The sequence below is a fragment of the Pimephales promelas genome, chromosome 20 (assembly GCF_988280905.1).
Source record: "Pimephales promelas chromosome 20, fPimPro1.hap1.1, whole genome shotgun sequence".
Lineage (NCBI taxonomy): Eukaryota > Metazoa > Chordata > Actinopteri > Cypriniformes > Leuciscidae > Pimephales > Pimephales promelas.
Genome location: NC_142788.1, coordinates 15447635 through 15471102, shown reverse-complemented (window position 1 = coordinate 15471102; position 23468 = coordinate 15447635). Strand labels below are relative to the sequence as shown.

The window sequence follows — 23468 nt, the reverse complement described above, 5'->3', positions numbered from 1 at the left end:
AAATATATTTTTATAAACTCTATTTAAACTCTATTTACTTTTAATGTTTCTTTTTTACTTTTTATATCAAAAATATTTAGTTTGTAATTGTATAAAATATATTACGCATATTATAAAATCATTATGTATTAGTTATAGTACCAATTTAAAGCCAATTTAATTGCGTAAACCATTTTTTTTTCAAATAGTTCTGTAAATATATGTTTTTAAAAGATACCAAAAAAAAAAAAAATACACCACAATTCTTTATTACCAGATTTCAATCACACAGTTTTTGCTTTGCAGCATTTACTCAGATGCGTATTTAGGTTACGCGTGGATAAAATAAAAAAATAGTTAGCATCACGTAGCATCACGTCTCCTGTAGAAACAATATGAAACTTGTGAATATCCTTTCCATCTAACTCACTACATTGGCCAATCTGTTCCCAGTGAAGAGAGGTCATCATAACCAGTTGTGTCAAAACTGGGACGATCAAGTTCAGCAGGACCACAGAGACGTAAACGTTCAACATTCAAAGCAACTGGACTTTGTCATAAATTATTTCGAAGACTCTTCATCTCATTGACTTCATAAGTATCACTCTGATGTTACGTGAAAGCTCTCTCTCTCCCTCTCTCTCTTCTTAACTGTCTCTCTCTTCCTCCCTGATTTTATTCATTAGTAAGCATTTGTTCACTGCACCACCTGAACTGCTGTCTGTGTGTTTTCGACATGAGGCGACCACAGTTTGATTACTCCATAGAAACCCAAGCGTTTTTGCGATTCTTGCATCACGTCACCCAGTGCACCATTAGTTAATAGCCAATTTAACAGTAACATGGTCACTATCAGGCCAAGAATAGTCTTTTATCGCTGCATAATAAAAATTTCAATTTCAGTTATACATCCGTGCTTAAACACACCTACGCTATTCACACAACAAATGTACCATTCAAATCTATTGAAAAACCACTTGTCCTCATAGATATTCAGTAATTGCTTAAGAACGTGTATGTGTGTTCCTCAGCCCCGTTTTTCCCCTCACCTGGGATACATACTTCTTTACATTCCATAGCTGCTCTTGTTCATATGGGCATATAAAGAAGTATGTCTACCAAGCAGGATATGTGGGCACATGGAAGAATGGACATCTTTCCGCCCTAATATTCCACAAATATAGGCGGTTAAGAGCCAAACCACAGAGGTAATGAATTATTCTTTTACTAAATAAACACAGTCCTACAGCACACATAAACACACAACGCTTTGCACTTTTAAAACTTTACGCTCAAAACGTCACGGGACGGCACAGTTGGTTTTGTGCCACACCAGTCTTTTTTCTTTTTTTTGCCAATTATATCCCGGAAATTGCATGATCCTGTGACTTTACAGGTCAGGTCACTAAAAAACGTTGAGGGCTTTTACACATCATTTCACTTCAATAAGCCAGCTGAAGTCCGTAAAAATAACATCAGGAGGAGCTCTCTCTCCGTTTTGACACTCCAGAAAATGCGTTTACACTTCTTTTTAATAGATTCATACAATTTTTTTCTTCTGTCCTCTTCATCCTGCAAAAACTGCATTGCTGTACACACACCCACACCAGGCAGCATGTGCTAGTTTTACTGGAAGAGCAGTTTTTCACTTAGTCTACGCAGAGCGCAGCCAAACACGATTCACCTTGACTGTCAATCTGAGAGGTACAGCTGCAGCGAGAGGAGAGAAAGAGAGATAGAGGGATAGAGAGAGATTTGGTTCTTACCTATTGGGTAGCTGTCAGGTAGATTCCCCCAGCTTCAGATGGACCAATGCACCACAAAGAGGAATAAAACAATAAAGGGCAAACAGGAAGAAGTGCTCTAGCTTTCCTCTCTCAGTGTCCCAGGTGCTGCCTCTGCAGTCTCTCTCTCTCTCTCTCTCTCTGTTCTGCTATCTGAGTCTATTTCTCTCTACCTCACATTCACTCATTCTATCTTACACTCTTTCTGCCCCCCTCTCTCTGTCTCTCTCTCTCACACGCACACACACACACATGCATGCATGTAGTGAGAAAGTTTGTCTTGCGGAGGACTGCTGTGCACCCTGATCTTATGATGTCTGCAAATGAATGGGGAATAAATGTGCCTGACCTGCCCTCTCTCTACATTTCTCCTGTTCTGCTCTTTCTCTCATCATCCATAATGCACAGCCTATAGAGCCAGTACACTCCTCCTCCTCCTCCTAATTCACTCTACCTTTACCCATCCCCTCTCTCTCTCTCTTCCTGACCCCTGACACATGCAAGCATTCACCATGTCTCTTACTCTTACACTGTCTCACTTTTAGTTTAAAGTGCTTTATTGGCATCATTGTATTGCTTAAGTAATTTCAGTTTAGATTGGTGTGTTGTAAAAAATGTGTGGAACAATGTACACTAAAATAAATGTGCAAAAATAGTTTTCTAAGGCTGCAACAGCAAAATGTTTGTGCTACATCTACTCCTAAAGGATATGTATTGCACCTTGAGGTAATTGCAAATTATATGGTATGGAATATGGTTATGGGTGGTTATTATCATTATTTTTTTATGAAATAAACAGTAGATGTCTATTATATATCCTCATTTATGTAGCTAGCAACACAGTTGTCTCTAGAAGTGAACTAAGCTTTATGCAGAAGAAGAACTCTTGAAAAAGACTCAATTTAAAAAAAAAACCTTTATGCCAAAAAGGTTCTATATAAATAGAAATGTCTTTTTTTTACCTTAATATTTTTACCTAAAAAAGTTTTGGCACTTGCTATGTAAACATAAAAAAAAGAAAAAGAAAAAAAAAAGGAAGCAAATTTCATCTAGTGGAAATGTTTGGTACTGTGCCTAAACCAAATCTTGCTAGAAAGCTTATTTTTTGAGATGACAACCTTTAAATTTGGAACACGACTTGTTTAGAAGAAAATTTTCTCACGTTTTTTGGAAAATATGTATTTCAAATATAATGTATTGTAATATATTTTTCACCTTCAGCAATAATCTGCCAAGTGTCTTCTTTAAAAAGCGTGCAAGATTTACGACAGTTTAAGTTTGAAAATTTAATTTTCAAGGGGTTATACTCAAAAAGTGATTAACAGGTATGGAACAAAACTATTCTATATTCTATAAAGACTGTGTATTTACTTTTACACAGTTTATGAAGACCATTTTTCCTAGTAGTGAACTAAATCTGGGGATATTTCATATAAAAATGACTTTTTTATTTCAGAACTTCACTTAATACATTCACAAGTGTAGTTTTAATTTTTTTAAGGTTAGTCTTTTGTCTTTTTAGTTTTATATAAAGCAATAGAAGTCTATGGCATGTCCAGGGAAATATATACAGTATGTATGTGTGTGTGTTGGCCAAGCATCTTTTACCTGAAAACCCCCTTTGCTCTCCATCCTACTCTGATCAATACCAATTTATAAGCAAATGCTGCTCAGCTGACTCTCCCGTTTAATGAATTAGACCGTCGCTGATGTCACTCAACTAATGAAGCCCTTCTCAGGAGTGTTAAGCAAACTAGCAGAGGGTTAGTTTGCATATGTCTGTGTGTGATTTTAGAGGAAACCAGTCCACCCTGCGTATAAAAAGAAAGATAACTATGAGGAAAAGAGTGAGACTCTAAGAATATATGATGGCTGCAGTTGTACTCAGTGAGTGTGTGTGAGAGCAAGAGGGAGAAATGGTGTGAATGATATGTGATTGATAATTACAGCAGAGGGCAGTCAGAGGAGGAACAGACAATGTCTCTGATCCAATGCCACCCTATGGTTTATACCGTAACACCGTGCGGCTGGATGTTTTCTGAAACAAGCGTTAATTACTTTTGATCAATGATAAGCAAAAGTGATTCAAAATGAATGGTTACAATAAAAAAAGCAAGAAAGAATGGGTGAGTGATCTGATGCTATCTTAAACACACTAGCCTACATGCTGCGTGCGCTGTAGATGAGAATTCAAAGACGCACTGCGAGTCATAGCGCGCATACAGAGCAGGACATATTTATGCATGTGATCAGAGAAGCCTCTCCCATCACACTCCACATGTCCCACAATCCAACACTGTCTGAGTTATGCTCACACATAGTCGCTTCAATGTGAACACTATATGCTGCTTGAGCACTGACAGTACGTTTGTTTTGTCACTGGACTGGGAGCATTTTCAAACTAAAATGTTTAGTCCAGTTTAGAGTGTTGGAAATACCCTTATTTTAATAGGAGCAATAAATCATCAACAAGATGATTCAGAGTTCATTTGTTCTTATCCATTACATATAATTCAGTTCAGTGTGGTTTATTTTGATTCAATTTACACTGTTAAAAGCATCAACCCTTCTAATGTACTTTGACTATTATAATCTAGTGAAGAGAACTCAATATAATTTTATTTAAGAGCATTCATTGTTATCCGTTACATATAATTCAGGTCAGTTTGTACTGAGGTAGTTCATTTTTATTTCAGTTTGGTTTAAACTATAGGCTACTAAAACGACTCTGACTTTAATACAATGACACTTTTGTTTTGTTCAAGTTTAATTCATTTAATTTACACCAAATTTGAATTGATTAGAGCATTTGCTCTTATATTTTAGGCTCAATCCAAATAACATTCCATTGCGTTTCATTTTAGCCTGTTAATCAATTGTGAAGAAAAAAAAGATTAATAGAAGAGTATAAACTATTTTAATGCAATTAAAATGTAGTCATTTATTTTATTTTACAATTCATTAATTCAATTCTATTTAGACTTAGAAAGAGTGTGACTTCAAAATTGGACAACGTAATAAGTAACAAAATCTCGGTAATGCACTTAGTCAATTACAGTTGAGTAAACATTTTGTTTAGAAATTCATTTTCTGTTTGGGTGCATTAACAGCTCTTTGCCAGAGGCAGTCATCGGTTGCTAACGGCTAATAGCCAAGTAAATCGTGGCTCTTCTTTCTGCATCAGCACTACCCTCCGAGTAATTAAACTAAAAGTACTCGTCATAAATCAAACCCACTCCTGTTTTCAACCACCTCTGTCACTGTCCCTTCCTTACAGGATATCAGACTGTGGTTTTTGTAAATCGACCCCTATGACCCCACACCAACACATGAGTCATGACCTGCTCCTCATAGAAGTTGCTGCCCCGGCAGCTCAACGCCATAGATAGCAGCATTACCAGGAAATAGGCTCGCATCAACACACACACACACACAGAAGCAGGTGTACCATTCCTGAGTCTAACTGAACATCCAGAGCTTCACAAGCAACAGCTGCTGCCATCCTGATGTCACCTGATCCATTCCAGCTCCTGTCCGCTCCACATTTAAACATGACTGACAGCCCAGGGGCTAATGCCTGTCCTCGAGCCATCAAAGTAAAATTAGAAAAAGAAAACGAAGCATCTCCCTGGGCCACCGCACGGCTAAATATCAATGTCAGGGGCCAACAGTGGTGGATGCGCTACAGTGTACTTTCAAGTATTTTCCAAAAAAAAATTCAATAAACAAAAAAAAAAAAAAGATTTCAGTCCTTAAATGGAGAACAAATCTGCTAAGGTCGCAGCTCTCTGCGTGATGCAGTAAGGAGTTGCTAGCTTTGCATGCTAACACTACTGCTAAAACTACTTTGACAGATGCCGCCTATGATTGTTCCCCTTTCATCCTCATGCACGCGCTGATACATCAACAGAAATGCAGAGACGCATACAGGCTGAAACGTGGTGAAACACACTTACAGTACGAGCATGCGTGTGTACACGCATCATATTTACTCACAAACACACACACACATACTCACCAGGGAGAGGCAGCTTGTGTGTGGAGCAAAGAGGCAGGGAGAGCGTCCATTCCCAAGCAGCTGATTCAGCGTTTGAGAATTTGAGGATGAGAGGAAAGAGAGAGAGAGAGAGAGAGAGAGGGGGTGGAGGGGTGGACAGATGAGAAAGAGATGAGGATGAAAAGAAATGCAGAGGGTTGCCATCAATACTGGAGTGTTCTTGGATCTTCACGGCACAAAAAAAGGAGTGAATTACCAAAATATTGGACAAAAGTGACCAAGTCGGATAATATGGCCTAAAAGATCTATGTTTATCTCAGTAACACCTCCCCACCTGCCCTGAGAGAGAAAGAGAGCTACGTATAGAACTACGCCCCAATACCGGCTGAAACAGGAGTAGGAGAATGTATGGACAGTATGCTGACAGTTTTAAATGAGAGACTGGCGGCCAGAGAGAGAGAGAGAGAGAGTCAATGTGAAGAGCGAAAGATTGTTTGTTAAACAGAAGTACAAAATATATATTAGCCACCCGACACCACCATCTCTGTTTGCCCTTACTGTATAATCCGTCCTGCCAGACAATTCTGTCCATACTTTGTCCAATAAACGTCCTTGTCCTTTCACATGAGAGAAAGCAGCCATTAAGGGCAAAAATTACGTCACGATACACGTCCACGCCACCGAAAACGACAAATATTAGCTTAAAAAAATCGTTAAACGTCATAAAGTTGACTTCGAACATATTTTATGCCGAACATGCGAACGGGACAGACGGGAAGTGTGCTGAGGGGCTGTCGGAAGAGCCCCGCACTGCTCCAAAGCTTTTATACCCCAAGGGTCAAGGCAAAGAGGAGCCCCCCTGGCCCTGCACCCACTCCCCTTCTCTGCCTGGCCTTATTTAGTGAAGCAGGGTAAAAAATAGCCCTTCAAGTGCTGCTGGCCTGCTCTGATCTGGAGGGGGCGGGGCCTGTACTGGGGGAGGGGCTACTTTTCAAATGAGAATTGCGTATCATCTTCTGTCACTCAGACACCTTCTTACGTTGTATTCTTTTGTCCCTGTCCTAAAAAAAACAAACAAACAAAAAAAAACCCATCTGCTAATATAATTCATTCCCCACCCTGTCCTTCCGTTAGCACACCCTAAGTCCCTTATGCCATCTGCCCTCACCTCCAGGCTTTCAGCTCAGCCTCTGGAGGTATTTTTAGGCAGGCCAAATAAAGAGGTACGTTCAGTTCCTGCCTTGCCCTACCCTGCACCACCCAGTAGTTCGGCAACACTGTGCTATCTATGGTCAGAGCCACTGAGATTGAAGACAGAGCCGCAGATGTAAAGAGTCACTGCGCTGCATTGCTTTTTGGATTGATGAAATTTGGAATTGAGTTTTTGTTATCTCAGTTGGTTTCCCCCACTGAATCTAGTTTGTTTGTTTATTAATTTAGTCATTGAATAATTGATTGATGTAGTGTTTAATTGTTTGCACAGTGATGTTTGTAGTCTGTACTAGTGTGTTATTTGCTGTAACAGAGCAGTGATGTGCATGCTTTGAAGATTTGGTTCCTTCCAAGGTTTTTTTTCCCATCAACTTTCCTTATCGTCCTAAACTCAGATCTCACTGCGTGATATTTCTGTCCCTATGAATCCTTGTTGCTTGTCAGATTGTACAACATGACCCCAGAGACACCCTGCACGACATAAACTGTCTTTGAACTAGCTCATCAAGGTCATCCGGATAGCAAGCTGCATTTGAAATCGCATACATAGTGGCTACTACATTTGACGATGAACAAACTTCGGTAACGCTTCCTTTTACAGTACCATACTTACAGTATACTTACAGTGTACTTACCTAGAAAGTACTGGCTAATAAGGTAAGTACATGGAACAGGGGTAGGTTTAGGGGTAGTACTAGTTATTACCCCGTAATTGTAGTTACTAAAATAAGTACATAGTATTTACATGGGTAACTGGACTGTAAAAGGAAGCGTTACCCAAACTTCTCGATTGTGAAAAAGTGTGTTCTCTGTTGAATGAATGTGTGTAGTATGAATGAAATCCAGATTCACTGCATCCGCCATGTTGGTATTGTCACCTGACTTTCCAGCAACGGTTACTTCAATTCACTGTCATTCACAAATCCTCTCCACTGGCCACATGGGATAGTGAAACATCAGATGCACATTTTGGAATCTCTGCAGGAGAAGTCATCTAGGTACTTTTCACCTCCTGTTTTATGAGTACTGTGAATTCAGACAGTCTTTTTTCACATACTTTTCACCTTCTGTACTATAGGGAATTGGGCATGTGTATTGTCTTAGAACTGTACATTTCTGATATGGACATTATTTTCACAGTCACCTCTGATAACAGGAGATTACTCTAAATTGTAATGTAGAAACAGAAAATGTAGAGCATTTTTTGTAAAGCTGCTTTGAAACAGTATGTATTGTGAAATGCACTATACAAATACATGTGAATTGAATGTGAAGTGAATGTTTAAACCTATAATAAACTGATTAATGAAATCTTTTGTCGCTGGACCAATGTTCAACAGCAAACTTGTGGTAAATTCAGTAGTATTACAACATGAATGACATGCTGAATAATAACAAGATGTTTGTAGCGTAATATTGACAAGCTAGTATCGACATTCTGGTACCTTTTTCTCCCTTTTACATGTCATTATGGTGGCATATAGGAGCAGTTACACTGCAGCAATATTTCTAACACTTGGAAAGCAAGTCACTCTCAAGGTTCTGACACACCAAGCCAATTGTCGGCCATTGACCATTGATGGTCTGTTTTTGGCCGTCTGTCGGCCTAGTATTTTTGTGGTGTGTTGGTACTAGTCGGACCCTCTGTCAATGTCTATTAGGCCGGATTGAACATATTGAATTGGTAGTGGAGCCATCTTTGACGACTTTCCATCACTGTTATTTTTTTTATGTCGGTTTGGTATGCCTGGGCCTAGCTGTCTAACACCGTGTCCTAACTACACGTGACGCGATAAAATTCTAGCGACAGCAAGTGTGTCTGTCCACACTAGACGCAATGCGACTGTGAGACGCCACGCGTCAATCAAAAATCACAGCCATTCAGAACAGCGTGAAAGCGCACTGCTGGCCCGCACTCGCATTGGAAATGGGTAAGGACATAATCGAATCAAGAAATAACATTATTAAAAATCAAAACATTAACAAAATATACTCATTGACTAATTTTGTTATGAAGTACAGTTACGCTATATTACTGTATATGCTTTCAAAATCTGAGGTAAATTATCTGTTATCGCTTATGGCACAATGACTTATTTTTAACTGAAAATAAATAATGTGTACTTATAACCAGTGTAATTTATTCATTCTGTCAGCCGCAACGTCGCAGAAATAGGAACCGTTTCTAAATTAGAAACTTGGCGTTTCACCGTTGCGTCTGATTAGGACAAAAACGCTGATTAACGTGGAAAAGAGACCTTTTATCGCGTCGCGTTGCATATAGTTAGGCCACGGTGTTAGCCTAGGTTCACACTTTTAGTTTTTTGGGATTGACAAATGTATTTACTTACAGGAGTCTCTCTCTTATCCGGGTGGAGAGCGGAGCATTTGAGTTGCACAAAGAACACAAAACTGTTGGACAAAAGTTACTGGATCTATAACGTTCAGATGCTCATTTCTCCATCGCTATGTTACCTAAACCGAAACCACACATGAAAACCCTCAACACACAGTAGACCCACTTTTGCGCAGTACAGAGCAGCTCTCTCGCACTGTATGATGTGACGGACAACTACCGTAAAACTTCCATTAGTTGCTTTTATTTTCCCAAATCGTCGGACTGCACTGCCTTGTATTTGAGACAGGTGTCTATATGAGACAGGCCTTAATTTAGTGTTGAGATGTTGTTTATTGAGTGCAGGCCTAGAGTCCAATCTCTAATAATCTCCAAATGCTCCACGTTAAACTGCTTGTCTTCTACTATCGCGTCAATCGCGTCGATTTTGGGTTCCCACGGGTCCTTGAAATCATTGAAAGTTTATGAATCTGAAAAAACAAAATTGAAGGCCCTGGAAAGTTTTTGAAAATAGATACAGGTCCTTGAAAGTGCTTGAATATATTTAGTGCAAGAACTTTTCTGGGAAAAAAAATCTCCCCTGTCCGCTAATGTGTTATTTTGCCAACACTTTGTGGCCAATGCACACAAGCTTGCTTGATTTACGTTAGTTACACGCATTTACGCGTTACATTAAGTGTTTCCTGTGTGAGGTACTTGGTTATACGTTGCCATGACATTCACGCACACACAAAACGACTACGATGGTACCTCAACGTTTCACAGACACACCGTGAAACATTGCAAAAATAGCCTGAAACCACTGAAACGTGATGCCTGGAAAATGCAAGTTTCAAGATATTTGGAATATTTTATAATGTATTTGATCTACACTATGTTGTCCCCACATTAAGTCCTTGAATTTGAGGGTGTTGGACCTGGAAAGTCCTTGAATGGTCGTTGAATTTGGAGTTAACCGAAGTGTGGGAACCCTGTTAATATGCGCCTGGGAGAGAGACCAAGAGAGAGACCAAGACAGCGCTTGTGTTTTTTGAAGACGTGAGAGTCTGAGATGTCTAACGTTTTAGTAGTTTAAATACAACCCAAAACTAAAAAACAGACCCGGCTTCTATTCGGGACCGACCTTTATTTACCCAAACCTGCTGCCACACCAGGCTTGTAAAAAAGACAGGCGTCTATTTGGGACTCGGCTTATATTTGAAGTTTTACGGTAGTTGAACAGTTCTTTTCACACTGCAGGATTTTCCAAGAATGCGGTTGTGAGTCCTGAAAATTTGCGGTTGTGAGTTTGGTAAAAGAATGTGGTTGTCACTAGCGTAAATAATTGAATTGTGTGTTAACGTAACCGTAATCAAGGACTGACAACTGTATTCTGCTGCTGAGTGAATGTTAAATACTGTGTGCACTGGGCTTTTAGGGAGTTAACCATTATAATGCACTATACTTTGGAACAATTTGTACTGTAAAAAAAACATTATACATAATTTAAACTTGAATTTAATTGTTTCTACAGTGTAATGAGAAGAGTTGACTGACAACTAAGAGGGAAATGAAGAAAGAGAATGGGAAAAATGAAAGGAGAACTGAGTCTCGCACTACTGAGGGGGCAGCATGAGCAGGTAAAGAAAAGAAAATTATTGATTTCCACCTTAAAAAGGCAATCTCGAAACAAGTGCTCTGGGGGAAAAAGACAGTGTGAGAGGCACTATCTGCATGTCTTAGTGTGTGTGAAGATATTTGAGTGTTATGAAAGAGTTAGTGAAAACCTGCTGCCTTAGTCTTCCCATGGACAATGTTCTATTGGTCATCTCTGTCATTCTATTTATTGTTCTTTCTTTCTTTAAAATAAAACATCTATCTTTCTTTCTTTCTTTCTTTCTTTCTTTCTTTCTTTCTTTCTTTCTTTCTTTCTTTCTTTCTTTCTTTCTTTCTTTCTTTCTTTCTAAGTCTTATCTCTCTGTCTGTCGACTGTTGCTCTAATGCTTTATCTATCACTGTCATTTTATCTATCGTTTTATTTATCTCAAAGTGTTCCTATCAGCCCGACTCTATCTGTTGATTGTGTGATTGTACATTTCATTCGTATCTTACGTTCAATAGTTTTTTGGGTTTTTTGTCTTTCTGTCTAATAAGAGAAGGAAGCTAATTTTCTATCTTTTATCAGCTATCTTTTTCTGTTTTCATTCTAGTATAATTTACTAGAATGTTTTTTTATATATATATCTCTTTATTGTTCGCTCGTTCTGTCTGTAGCATGACTCAGACCTAGAGTAACATCTAATAATACCATACACGCACTGAGAGAAAGAGTGACAGAGAAAGGGAGATGGAGGGGTATCAATGCCCATATCTATTCTTACTCTTGTTATTACACAGCATGTCTCTTCTGTTCCTGGCCAATGTAGTCACCGGTCTTAAATTACAACACCAAGTGTCATTAAAGGTGTACACAAGTTTATTTCCTTGATTTTATTCTTCTCTGGGCACTTAAGCTCAGTGTCTTAGATAGTGATAGACTGGTGGTTAAAGCTCTGGGCTTGAAATGCAAATATCGTAAGTTCGATCCCAGGTGGGAGTGACTCATGAATTGGAGAGTTACCAAAGGATTGTTGTCGCGGTTGTGCCCTTGAGCGAGGCTTTCAATCCTGGTTTGCTCTGGGGTGACTGTCTATGTAATTAGTGTCCTGTTAGTCGGATTGAATAAAAGGCTGGGTTAAATGAGTAACCAAATCAGCAGCTCAGAAATTTGTATATTTTCTGTGCATGGCATTTTTCACACCGTTCATTTCTATAATAATAAAGTTAATCAAATTTTGCTCAGTTCTCAGTATTTGTTCCTTGTGCACTGTGGAAAAGAGATTATTGAAAAGCACTGCAGTGCAGTTAACATTCAAATGCTACTATTTGAGAGAACTTGTCTGTGGCATAAGGTCAACGAAAGAGAAAAGAAATTAGGTAATTAGAAATTGCGATGGAATTTTCAGTTTTTGTCTGAAAGAGGAAAATGGCAGAAAATATATGCCACCCCGCCCCTCAGTGTTGTTGTAAATGATGAAATATAAAGATAGAAATATAAAGAAATATCAGTCCACTTTCAGACTGTATCTTCTTTGGCTTTTGTGTACATATTCTGATTTGTTGTTAATTGAGATGCACAAAGTGAAGTTGATGTCCTCTTGAAATATTTATGTACAACCACAATTGACCCTTTATTAAGCCCTGCTTCCCACTGTATGGCTACTACCTCCTTTACAGGACATTTGATATCAATGAATTGAATATTTTTGAATAATTACATTGTCATAAAATGTGGCCATAAAATGTATTTTTACTGTTATTTTTGTTCTCATTAACATTTTACCATATTTTTGGATAATTTCTACAAAATTAAACTAAACTATTAAACCAAAGTAAACACACAGATCCTCCATAGATTTACATTGGAAAAGAGAAAAAGCAAAGTAAATGTCAAGCTACGGTTGGTCGGTAATGTTTTTAAAGGGGTGGTTGATTGCGATTTCACTTTTTTTCATTTTAAATAATGTGTAATGTTGCTGTTGGTGCATGAATAGTATCTGCAAAGTTGCATCGCTGAAAGGTCAATGTAAGCAGAGATATCGTCTTTTAAAAATCAGGAAGTTTAATGCCTACAAAAGCGTCTCGAATGGGACTACAACGGGTTTTATACGTAACTAACCCATACATTTGCATCAACCCTCCCTCCGGAATATGCAAAAAAGGGCATGGCCATATTTCTGTGGCTCATCGAAAGTGTGTTATTTTCAGTCATCTGTCAGGTCTTCTGTGTTCGAGCTTCCCACGGACGTTGTAGTTCGCCAACAATGGATACAATTTATTTTTCATTATGTTCCTGAAAATTACAATCGTAATTTAGCTCTGTGCTGCGCATTTTACAAAAGACAGCTTCCAGAATCTCCACGAATTCAACACCGGATTCAAAAAGAAACTGTTACTAAAACATGAAGCAGTTTCAACTTTAAAACCAGATGTAGCCGTTGTTGGGCCACAATCTGTAAGTAAGACTTAATCATTTTAAATGTATTTGCATGTATAATTTCAGACGTAAAGCACTGGCTTTATAGCCACTTGGTTATGCTATTTCGTGTCTACGACAAACGCGTACAAACATTTTGGACCTGATTTGTACCAATTTTGTAAATGTATTTTTCATGTAGCCTATATATACTTTATGACGTAAACCAATGGCAACGCTGTAGCCACTAAGTTCGATGCTATTTTGTGTAAGACAAACGTGTATAAAATTAAAAAAAAAATTATAGGCTATGTAATCGCAGCAAACTTCAGCTGTGTTATCAGTGTACAGGGTGGTTTTAACTCAGTTGCCACATGTAGGCTACACCTAAATAAAACGATACACTCAGTAAACTAAGTTTTGTGAATAGATGTTGTTCATTTTATCGATAAAATAACTTTAGAAAACATGTATTCAGTTATATTAACTGTTTTATCAGGAGAAAACCGTATCTCAAAAGCTAACAAGCAGCACTAGCATTTATTAAGTAACAACATATCGAAATTCTTATAATAATAGTAGTTAAAGAATGTAATAATAATAATTTTTTAAAAAAATTACCAGAAATGTTTTGTTGGAGTGTGTTTGGGGAGGTTCAGCTTGACTCTATTCATCGCCACTTTCTAGGTCTGATTCTGGCTCAAACTAATACGGCAGTTTCGACACAATTATTTACATTGACCGGAGCACATGAAACATTCACCCGTAAAGGTAATGGACGTGAAGTTACCGGACAACGTGCACTACGTAGCCAATTACAACACACTGGCCCAAACTAACCAATCTGAGCCCATAGCCTGTTTCTGAGGGAGTGGTTTCATAGACTCAGGATGTAAACCGGTAGTTCAAATGACAGGGTAGAAAGCTGCTTAAGACTTTTTTAAAAAAGAAAAAACACAAATACATGTTATATTGCACCCCATAAACACAATCATGCAATGAAAAAAAGTAGTGAACCACCCCTTTTACAAATAAAGTAGAACACATTTATTCAGTGAGTCAAAATGGTGATTGTCTCAAATGCATTTTAGCACCTCATTCAGTCAAGCACATACAGGACTTCAGGAATACACTAACTATGACCACCAATGGTTCTCGAGCTGTGTGGTGTAAAGGATTGGAATGTCTCTTATTTTTTCTCTATGACGCTGTTGCATGCTTGTATTTTATCTTGTTGCATGTGAACACAGTACAAGCTCCAGTTGACTCTTGTGTATGCATGATTGCACGCGTGTACGCATGTCTTCTAAACAGGTGACTCTGAAGGAGAGTGTGAAGGTGAGATATGCTAAAAGCTTTCGAGCTGCTGCCTCTCGGAGCGAGAGCAACAAACTACAGAGACTGAAGCACACAGTGTTTTTCAACATGCTTGAGTGTGTGTGTGTAGTACGGTAGCGTGTTTCTGCACAGGGTGCAGTTAACTCTCCCAGGGGAATGTCGCTTTAGTGACTGTGTGTAATGGTCTAAGAGATGAATGCTCTCTCTTACAGTGCGGATACACGCATTCACTCTTTCTCAAACACACACACACACACCTCTGGGCTAATCTGAGAGAGAGGTTTGTGTGTTTCTGCGGCAGAGATTTCATACACAAGTTGTCACTTTCATTACTGCTCGGTGCCAAAAAGATCTGAACTAAACTCTGTGTGTCAGTTCCCAGGCGGTGCAGGCTTTTCCGAAATTAAATAATTAATTGAAGTTGAACAATGACGAGGTTCAGGTGACTTAAAATGGCTGGACTGAATTTGCATTGCATAAATTTTCGCAAATGGACAAGCAGTTATTGAAATGGGTCTCTCTGCATATGTCATTTCTTTCATCGCTCTGATTGGCTTTAGGTCTATCCAATTGCGCCCAGAGGCATTTGAGCTATGTCCGTTGGTGACGCCCCTTTTGAAATGATTTGTCTAGGAAGCTTTGCGAGACCATAACTCACTTACAACTGAGAATGGTCTGGTATAGAGCCAGACCGATTTATCGACTGGCCGATATTATCGGCCGATATTAGGCATTTTCCAAACTATCGGTATCGGCAGTTATAATGGCCGAGAAATGAATATTTCAAAAATAAAATAAAAACGGACGTAACACGCTTCAACCATGTCATGAGTGTTGGAGTTGTAAAGTTTGTCCACCAGAGGGCACTCTACACCGTCCCTGTTGGCAACACTCGTGTATAACGCGCCACACATCCTGCTGATCCAGGTTGCAGGTAGCTTATAAGGCAATGTAGGGACTAATTATTATTTTATTTATCAGAACTATATATTTTGATGTTCCTCTGTTCTGTTGTGACAATAAAAGAAACAAGTTTCTTTTTAAAATCCATTATCATATCATTAACCATTAGTTAAAATATCGGCCGATATATCGGAATGTCGGATTTTAAAACCAACAAGTATTTGTATCGATATCAGCCTTCAAAATCCTTTATCGATCGGGCTCTAGTCTGGTAGTAAGGCTAGCCTTAGCATTTTCCAGGCTTGCATTTATTCATTTATATATACAGTACATAACTGATCAAAAGTTTCGGGTCAGTACGTTATTTAAATTTATTCACCAAGACTGCATTTATTTTATCAAATATACAGGATAAACAGCAATAGTTTGAAATGCTATTCATTTTGAATAATTTTGGTGCTCAAGAAACATTTCTTTTAAATGTTGAAAACAGTTTGAGACTTGATGCTTCATCGTCATTAACAATTTTTTCTGGCTTTCTATGTTCTCACTGTTATATGATAGGAGGCGCTTAATAGCGCTCTGAAAGAGTATAGCATCTCCGGATCAAAAACCAAGCATTGAAAAAGATCTGCGTATATCAAAGTTAACAGATGCTTCAAAGCAGATATTTGTAGCACAAGGTATTCTGTTCAGTCATTATGTACTGTATGTGCTTTTCCTCTTTCTTTTTTATGAATTGAATGTTAATTTTACAAAGAACGATTGACATTTTCTGTAGAAAAAAATATAAGTCATGCTACAATATACAGATTTTTACCCAATCAAAAGCTTTATTGAATGAGGACGCTACTCCCCCAAAATGTATGACTCATGGCTGTTACTAAAAAACGATTGTCTTTGAAAGGTAAATAAATAAATAACACAAGCTAAAATTCCAGCCAAACATGCTGTTTCAATGGGAAACAAAGGTCATTTGATTTTAGTGGGGTCTATGATGACTGATTACACATGACAGAAACTGGTCTGATAGGAGAATATGCTGTAATTTGTGCAGCAGGCAAGGGATGGGTCTTTCACTTCTAGTAAAACTTTAATTAAAGAATCCACCAGACTCCTGTCAGAGCATGTGATCCTGAGGAAACAGCTGGTGTGTCAAGTAGGAGTGTTTCTGTGTACAGTAGAGGTTAAATGGCCTCTGGCTGCTCTGTGAGTCTCACCACCCTTTAGTGAGGTTTGGGCAGGGGCCTTTCCAAACTGGGCATGATCCAGAACCGGAGGACACAGTCGAGCAAGGAATTACCACTGAGAACAACACAACACAGGACTGCTGTTATATGTTCTCGCCACTGACTTTTGACGTTTTTTTTTTCTGGTCAGTGGCATAATTGTTTTTTTTAGCGCGACCTGCCCAGGGACGTGCGTCTGTGCCCGCTTTGCAAGGGTTCAAAATAGGAATGATACATGCGTGTCCGAAGTCCTTTGCGCCTGGTGCAAGATATAGGGCCCAATATCTTATTTTGTGTTCATTAGAAGAAACCAAGTCATTGAGTGAGGAACAAAAGAACGAATTTTCATTTTTGAGTGAAATATCTAGTTGCCCTTGATAAAGCAACATTTCAACAAAGTGTTGTGGCACCATTTTAATGCGTGTTGCTTGATCTTTTACATTGGCTGTTGCTGTGCTACATTTGACAGCAAGAAACTCAAACAAGCTTTATGCAATGCATCATCCCTTAGGAATAAACTAGTGATTTCCATAAACAATCTTTGGTTCAATATTTTTTACTTAAACGTAACTTTTGAATATCTTTGGGTTATTTTGATAAAACGATCCACACACATATCCTTCATAATCATACTGTACACTATTGTACACTAATGTATCTTATGCTCTTATGCATTTATTTGATCAAAGATACAATTGTGAAATATTATTACAATGTGTAATTTATTCCTGTCTTGCCATGCTGAATTTCAGCATCAGTCTTCTGTGTCACATGATCCTTCAGAAATTATTTTATGCTCATTTGCTGCTCAAAACTGTTTTTAATTAATGCTAAAAACAGTTGTTCTGCGGAAATCGTAATATATATATATATATATATATATATATACAGTATATATATTCTTTGAATAGAAAAAGCACAAGTAATATGTGATTATAAATGTCTTTACTGTCACTTTAATTTATTGGATCCTTGCTGAACGAAAGTATTAATTTCTTTTTTTTTTTTTTTTTAAACGTACTGAGCCCAAATTTTGGAACCGTAATGAATGTTACCAAAAGCAAAAATCTATCTGGGAAAATGACAAAAAGAAACAGTTACAGCAAGATTGGTTTTCAAATGTGCAGTGTGAAATCTTGAAACCAGACTGCCCAAGATAAATCACTAGTTAAGGATAAAGTATGACCAGTGTGAAACATGAAGCAAGATAACCAGGGACCCAAGTGTGTAAGCCCTAATATAGCTTAGCAGAAGACTGCACTGATCGGCTGTAAATATGTCAGTTTCAAGAACGTGTGCTATGTTTGCTGCTGTGATAATATTTACCATTCTTTTGTTGATCAAGCAGTAAATTGCCGTAGTGTGATGGACGGCCCAAACAGCCATAGATTCACGAATTCCTGTCACAAATTGCTTTCTGATCAGCTCCATAAATCTCAGCTACACTAGCATAGCTCAAAGCTTTTCAGTGGCCAAACATGTCACCCTGACACATGGATGGAGGTGATAACCATATGAAATAGTGAAGGAGAGACCGAAAGAAAAAAGTACACTCTCTTACCGAAATCTCCTTCCAATTGCAAATTGAATTAATAACGCTATGCTGTTCTCTTACGTAATTACGCATACATTTTCACAAATGGACAAGCAGTTATTGAAATGGGTCTCTCTGCATATGTCATTTCTTTCATCGCTCTGATTGGCTTTAGGTCTATCCAATTGCGCCCAGAGGCATTTGAGCTATGTCCGTTGAGCTATGTCCGTATTACGTAAGATACGCTATGGGAAAGATTCATCTTTTCGAGACATCAAGACAAAAAAATTATCCCAAAAATGTATGCTTAATTTATAAATTTAAAATGTATCATCCTTTTCTCTGAGCTCTATTTCTGTGCGTGTTCGTCGCTGTGACACCACCCTTCTAAAAGAGCAGCGAGACATCTTTTTAAAGGCTACGCACTGTCCGCACTGCCGTCGCTTCAGATGACGAGGCGGAAGGGCAAGCCACAGGAGACCACCACTGTCAGTGAGCTGCCGTATTCAAGCACTGAGGGCTCGCGTACCGCACCTAAACCTCAGGTTAATTTTTTCGAGCCCACACAGTGCGGTGATCAGAACCCAGAGGTCATTCTGCCGCTAGCTACACGTATGAAAGTGTGGGAAGTGATTCCTGGGGTATCAGAGTGGGTGCTAAGCACAATAAGACAGGGCTATTCGCTACAGTTCGATCTCCGTCAGCCGCACTCTCGAGCGCAGATGGCGGCGACAGTGAATGTGGAAGTAGCACATGTGCTCCGCGCAGAAATAGCAAAGCTGCTGTGCAAAGGGGCCATAAAATTGGTACCACAAGCCCAAATCTGGCTCAGCCGCCCACTGTATGCTTTCCCTCTGGTCTCACTTTTGCCACAGGTGATCAAGGTAATCAGAGAAATGCGCCTCTCTGTGCTCCTTATAGCCCAGCGGTGGGAGAACCAAACTTGGTTTCCGGAGCTGTGTGGTGTCTTGCGGTTGCTTAGTTTCCTTCAAGAGCTGTTGGATAAGGGGAGGTCCTCCTCCACGCTTAAAGTCTATGTGGCTGCCGTTGCAGCGTTCGTAGAGTCGACGCACGGCCGATCACTAGGAAGGAACGAGCTTGTCATCCACTTCCTTAGAGGAGTCAAGAGGATGAATCCAGACCCATTTCTCTATTGGCTCTGCCAGCATCCGATAGCGAGAGCAATCTGGTGGTCCGGTCAGGGCTCTGAGGGATTATTTTATGCGCTCTGCCCCGTTCAGGCGCTCGGAGCAGCTTTTCGTTTCGTTTGGTGGGCTCACCAAAGGTCTCGCCGCCTCGAAACAAAACCTGTCAAGATGGATAGTGGATGCTAGCCTATGTGTCAAAAGGTCTGCAATGCATCAGGGCTCATTCCACTAGAAGCATGGCCTCGTCGTGGGCATGGTCCAGTGGAATTTTAATTCATGACATATGTGTGGCGGCGGGCTGGGCCTCCCCATTCACCTTTGTTAGTTTCTATAACCTGGAAGTCCCAGCCCTGCAGGCTAAAGTTCTGTCAGTACAAGTGATATGCATGTTCTGTCCAGATCTGATCTTGCGCAGGCTACTCTAATGTGACTTAGCTCTCCTGGTTGATGTGTTACCTAACGTAACTTCAATTCTCTCTAGAAGAGGGAACGAGTATTGTGTAACCTAGGTCTGCTAGCTGCTCCTCTGCGTTGACAATGAATACAAAAATTATGGATAATGTTTTGGCTTCAATATCTCGAAAAGATGAATTTTTCCCGTAGAGTAAGCTAACTAACGCAATAACTCTTCTAGAGAGAACCGAGGTTACGTTAGGTAACCGATACGTTTTGTAACAATTTTTCTCTTTCTCTTTTTTTTTGTGTGTCTGGACTCTTGCTGTGTATTTGAGATATGGAGAATAGCACAGTGTAATGTGTCAGACCTGAATCAATAAAGACAGCTAAATATAGTCTTGCCTTCTGTAACAGAGCAAAGAAATAGATTTTTCTATGAATGTCAATTCAAAGTACACAACAGGAATCGTGAGGTACTGTAAACTGTTTGTGGTGAAAAATGTGTGTTATCTGATATTTTGTTGTGTATGTCTCAGATGTGACAGTTTGTGAGTGTATAAATCAAAGAGCAGTAAATGACAGTAACAGCAGTGTGTGTGTGTGTGTGTGCGTGTGTGAGGGAAACAGCTGCTGTAATGCAGCAGACTGCATCTCTCAGGCTCAATCACTGGGCCTCTCTGGTTTCTCTGGGGCAGCACATGTATCACCCAAACCCCGTACAAGGGTTCACCTCGATTCATCCCACCAAATCATAATCTACCAGGCCTCCCTTTAAATCCTTTCTGAATCCATATCCACTCTACATCAGTTGTTTTTAGTTAAATCAAGATATCTCATACAGTAGGACATAAAATGGCAACCCAACACATCGAAAACCGTACAAAAGTAAACCAAAATGTTACCAAAAAAAAACAAAAGATGAATTGTATCCTACATAAGCTCAACAATATGCAAAATTATTAACATGACATGCTGAATATGAAACCTGATAACCTTGTTTCTTGATTTTCAATGTGCTTTCAGAATTTTTGCTGCAAGGGAACCTGTATACAACACATGTAATTATTTTTCATTGATGAATTGGTAGTGATTTTGTAGGAATTCATTCAATCTCATTTGTATGTTTTGTATAATCCGATTATGCAACACTGAAAGTTAGTTTTAGGGGTGCACTTCCGTGCTAAGTTTATTTTCTTCTAAAATGTGCCTGTTTTTGCACAAATCAAATTGTATGGAATTCACATGAAATTGCAAACTTGTAAAATAGTTCTGGTATTTAATGTTGTTTGGATTGTATGTACTTTACGTTGTGTGTTTTGTTCATGTTTGTTATGTCTAAAACATTTGTGTGTTAAGTAACTGTCCATGTTAGCGTTTGCCTACTGCTTGATAGCTGATTCCATGTGATAGATTGATTACATGCTTGGCCTTTGACATCTACAACAAACTTTGTTAACGCTCTGGGGTCTAAGGTGTTTTGGGGTTTGTCCCAATCGTCCAGTGGCATACATATTTGAACAGTCTTTTTGCAGTTTACAGACATTATTCCATATACGATTAGAACAAAGCACTTAAGAATAAATAACTCTTAATAAATAATGATTCACATCAGCTTGAAATGAAACTACCAGCACTTCTGAGGTAAGTTTTCCAGGATTATTAGATAGTATTATTCCTCACAGCATAGCAAGATGACATAAAGTACATTATTCTTATTAAACTTAATGTATTTTATCCAGCTGATATGGGCGTTAGCATGGCTTGCCTCAGATCATTTATGTTTGAATAGCACTCGTGGACTCTCCGTGGACGTGTTCACATTAGCACTTAATGAGCTGAAAAGAAAAAAGAAAACAACTGACATCTCTCTCTCTTTTCACTCATATTACATAAATTGAGAATATATGTGCGAAAAGCACAAATGTGGATACTTTTGAGAAAAGAAGGCCAGTTTCAGTAGGCGGACTCTGGCGGGAGAAAGTTCTGCCATCTTTGGTATATTAGGTTTGGCTCTCCATCTTTGACATTCGACACAGGAATGTTGATGGCGGTTTATTGCTTCTCTTCCTCTGAGGATCCAGTAATATCTTCGCATTTCTGCAAATACCCTTTCTGGACCAGGATGACAGAGTTTGGTGTCGAATTGCTTAATGAGGAGGCGTGTTATAGGGTGTTTTGGGTCCAAGACAATGGGATGTACAATTCTATAACTTAAGTGGGTAGCTTGACGTTGTCGCCCTCCTACGCGGGTGACTGCAGTTGTTTCGTCTTACTCTAGTGACAATGTTAGCAAACAACTAGATGAAGGGATTGGCTCACCAGTTGTAAGAACCTGATATGCTGTTGGAAAACAGTCTAATTAGGCTCTCCTTAATAGGTTTGTTTCAGTTTGCTGGTGCTTCGGTGATCTTGGGTCACCTGCATTCCCCTCCGCCCCATGCATTGAGCTAGAGGTAGCTTCCAGGAGTTCCTCAAAGGTCGAGAACTGAATCGCATCTGGCTGTGGTGTTACAGGATCGTCGCAGTGAGGCCACAACATTTTGCTTTAGGAAGCTCAAAAAGGTCCTCATTCAGTCCAATGGCAGGACTTTCTGACCATGATTCAGGTGGTAGGTAGAGGAAGTCAAGGCCCCTTACACCATCGATTGGGTTAGGTTAATTCAAGCAAGATTTTTCCACGTGTAATGTCATCTGCAGCGTTCCTTTCTGAATCTACATAGGGCCAACAATGACCTTCAGTGAGTTCTTGTATTTCCGTTACTCTGGTTCCTACAAAACTTTGAATTGCAAAGTTCAAGCCTAGGTATTAATTGTTGCCTTTTTGGAGATACTCTGGATCTGGCATGGACAAATGCCAGCTCAACTTGACCTTGGTGTTCAGTACTGAGGTATGCTACTGACCCATAGGCTGCCTCAGAGGCATTGCAGAAGATGTGAAGTTCTCGTTCCACCCCTGGGACATCTAGTGTGGCTGTGACATAACACCGGGGTATAGTGATTAATGGTAGGTGTTCCAGTTCTGCTTCCCATTTATGCCAGGACTGCAGCTGCTCAGAAGGCAATTGTCCACAATTGTCTTACTTGGAATTTGGTTCTGGTTTTTGAAAGGTATCCCAAGGGGTCGTACTGGCTGGCAAGGACCTGGTATATTTCTCTCATTGTTACCTCATGATAAGATGACAATGGACAATGTCATGGTGAGGCATACTGGTGTTCCGAAAGGGTACTCTCTCTGCTTACAGGAGGTGTTGACTGGAAATGATGTCTCTGATTTGGGTTATCCTCAATACTTGTGAAAGCTCCTCAAAGAAAGGGGTTTGGGGTTTGGCTGGCTGGCTGTGGCCAAGGATGACGGTTTGAGCAGACATCATCAGGGCTAACATCGGATTTCAACTGTCCCTTCTCCACTGATTTCTGGTTCTGGATTCTAGGTGTCTGATGTCGGGATGATGCTCTTGAGGACTAAGCAGATGCTTGAGGAGTGCTGTGTTGCAGGACTTTCTCCAAGAGAATGTTGCCTAGCTGTCTTGCTCTGTTTGTTAATTTCCATTATTTGCAACATAACGTCCTCAGATCATCCAGCTGTTTCGGATGGGTG

General features: G+C 39.4%; 1 protein-coding gene across 2 annotated transcripts in view; it reads left to right on the top strand.

Moving 5' to 3' along the window:
- gata5 (GATA binding protein 5) overlaps positions 1-23468 on the top strand; it is a 138853-nt gene that overhangs the window by 38747 nt on the left and 76638 nt on the right. Inside the window, exon 3 of one of the 2 annotated variants that reach the window (XM_089124119.1) lies at positions 10842-10947. The exons of the other annotated variant lie outside the window; for it this stretch is intronic. The gene's annotated coding sequence lies outside the window, so the exon portion shown is untranslated. The remainder of the gene's footprint in view (positions 1-10841; positions 10948-23468) is intronic. 2 annotated transcript variants of the gene reach the window in all.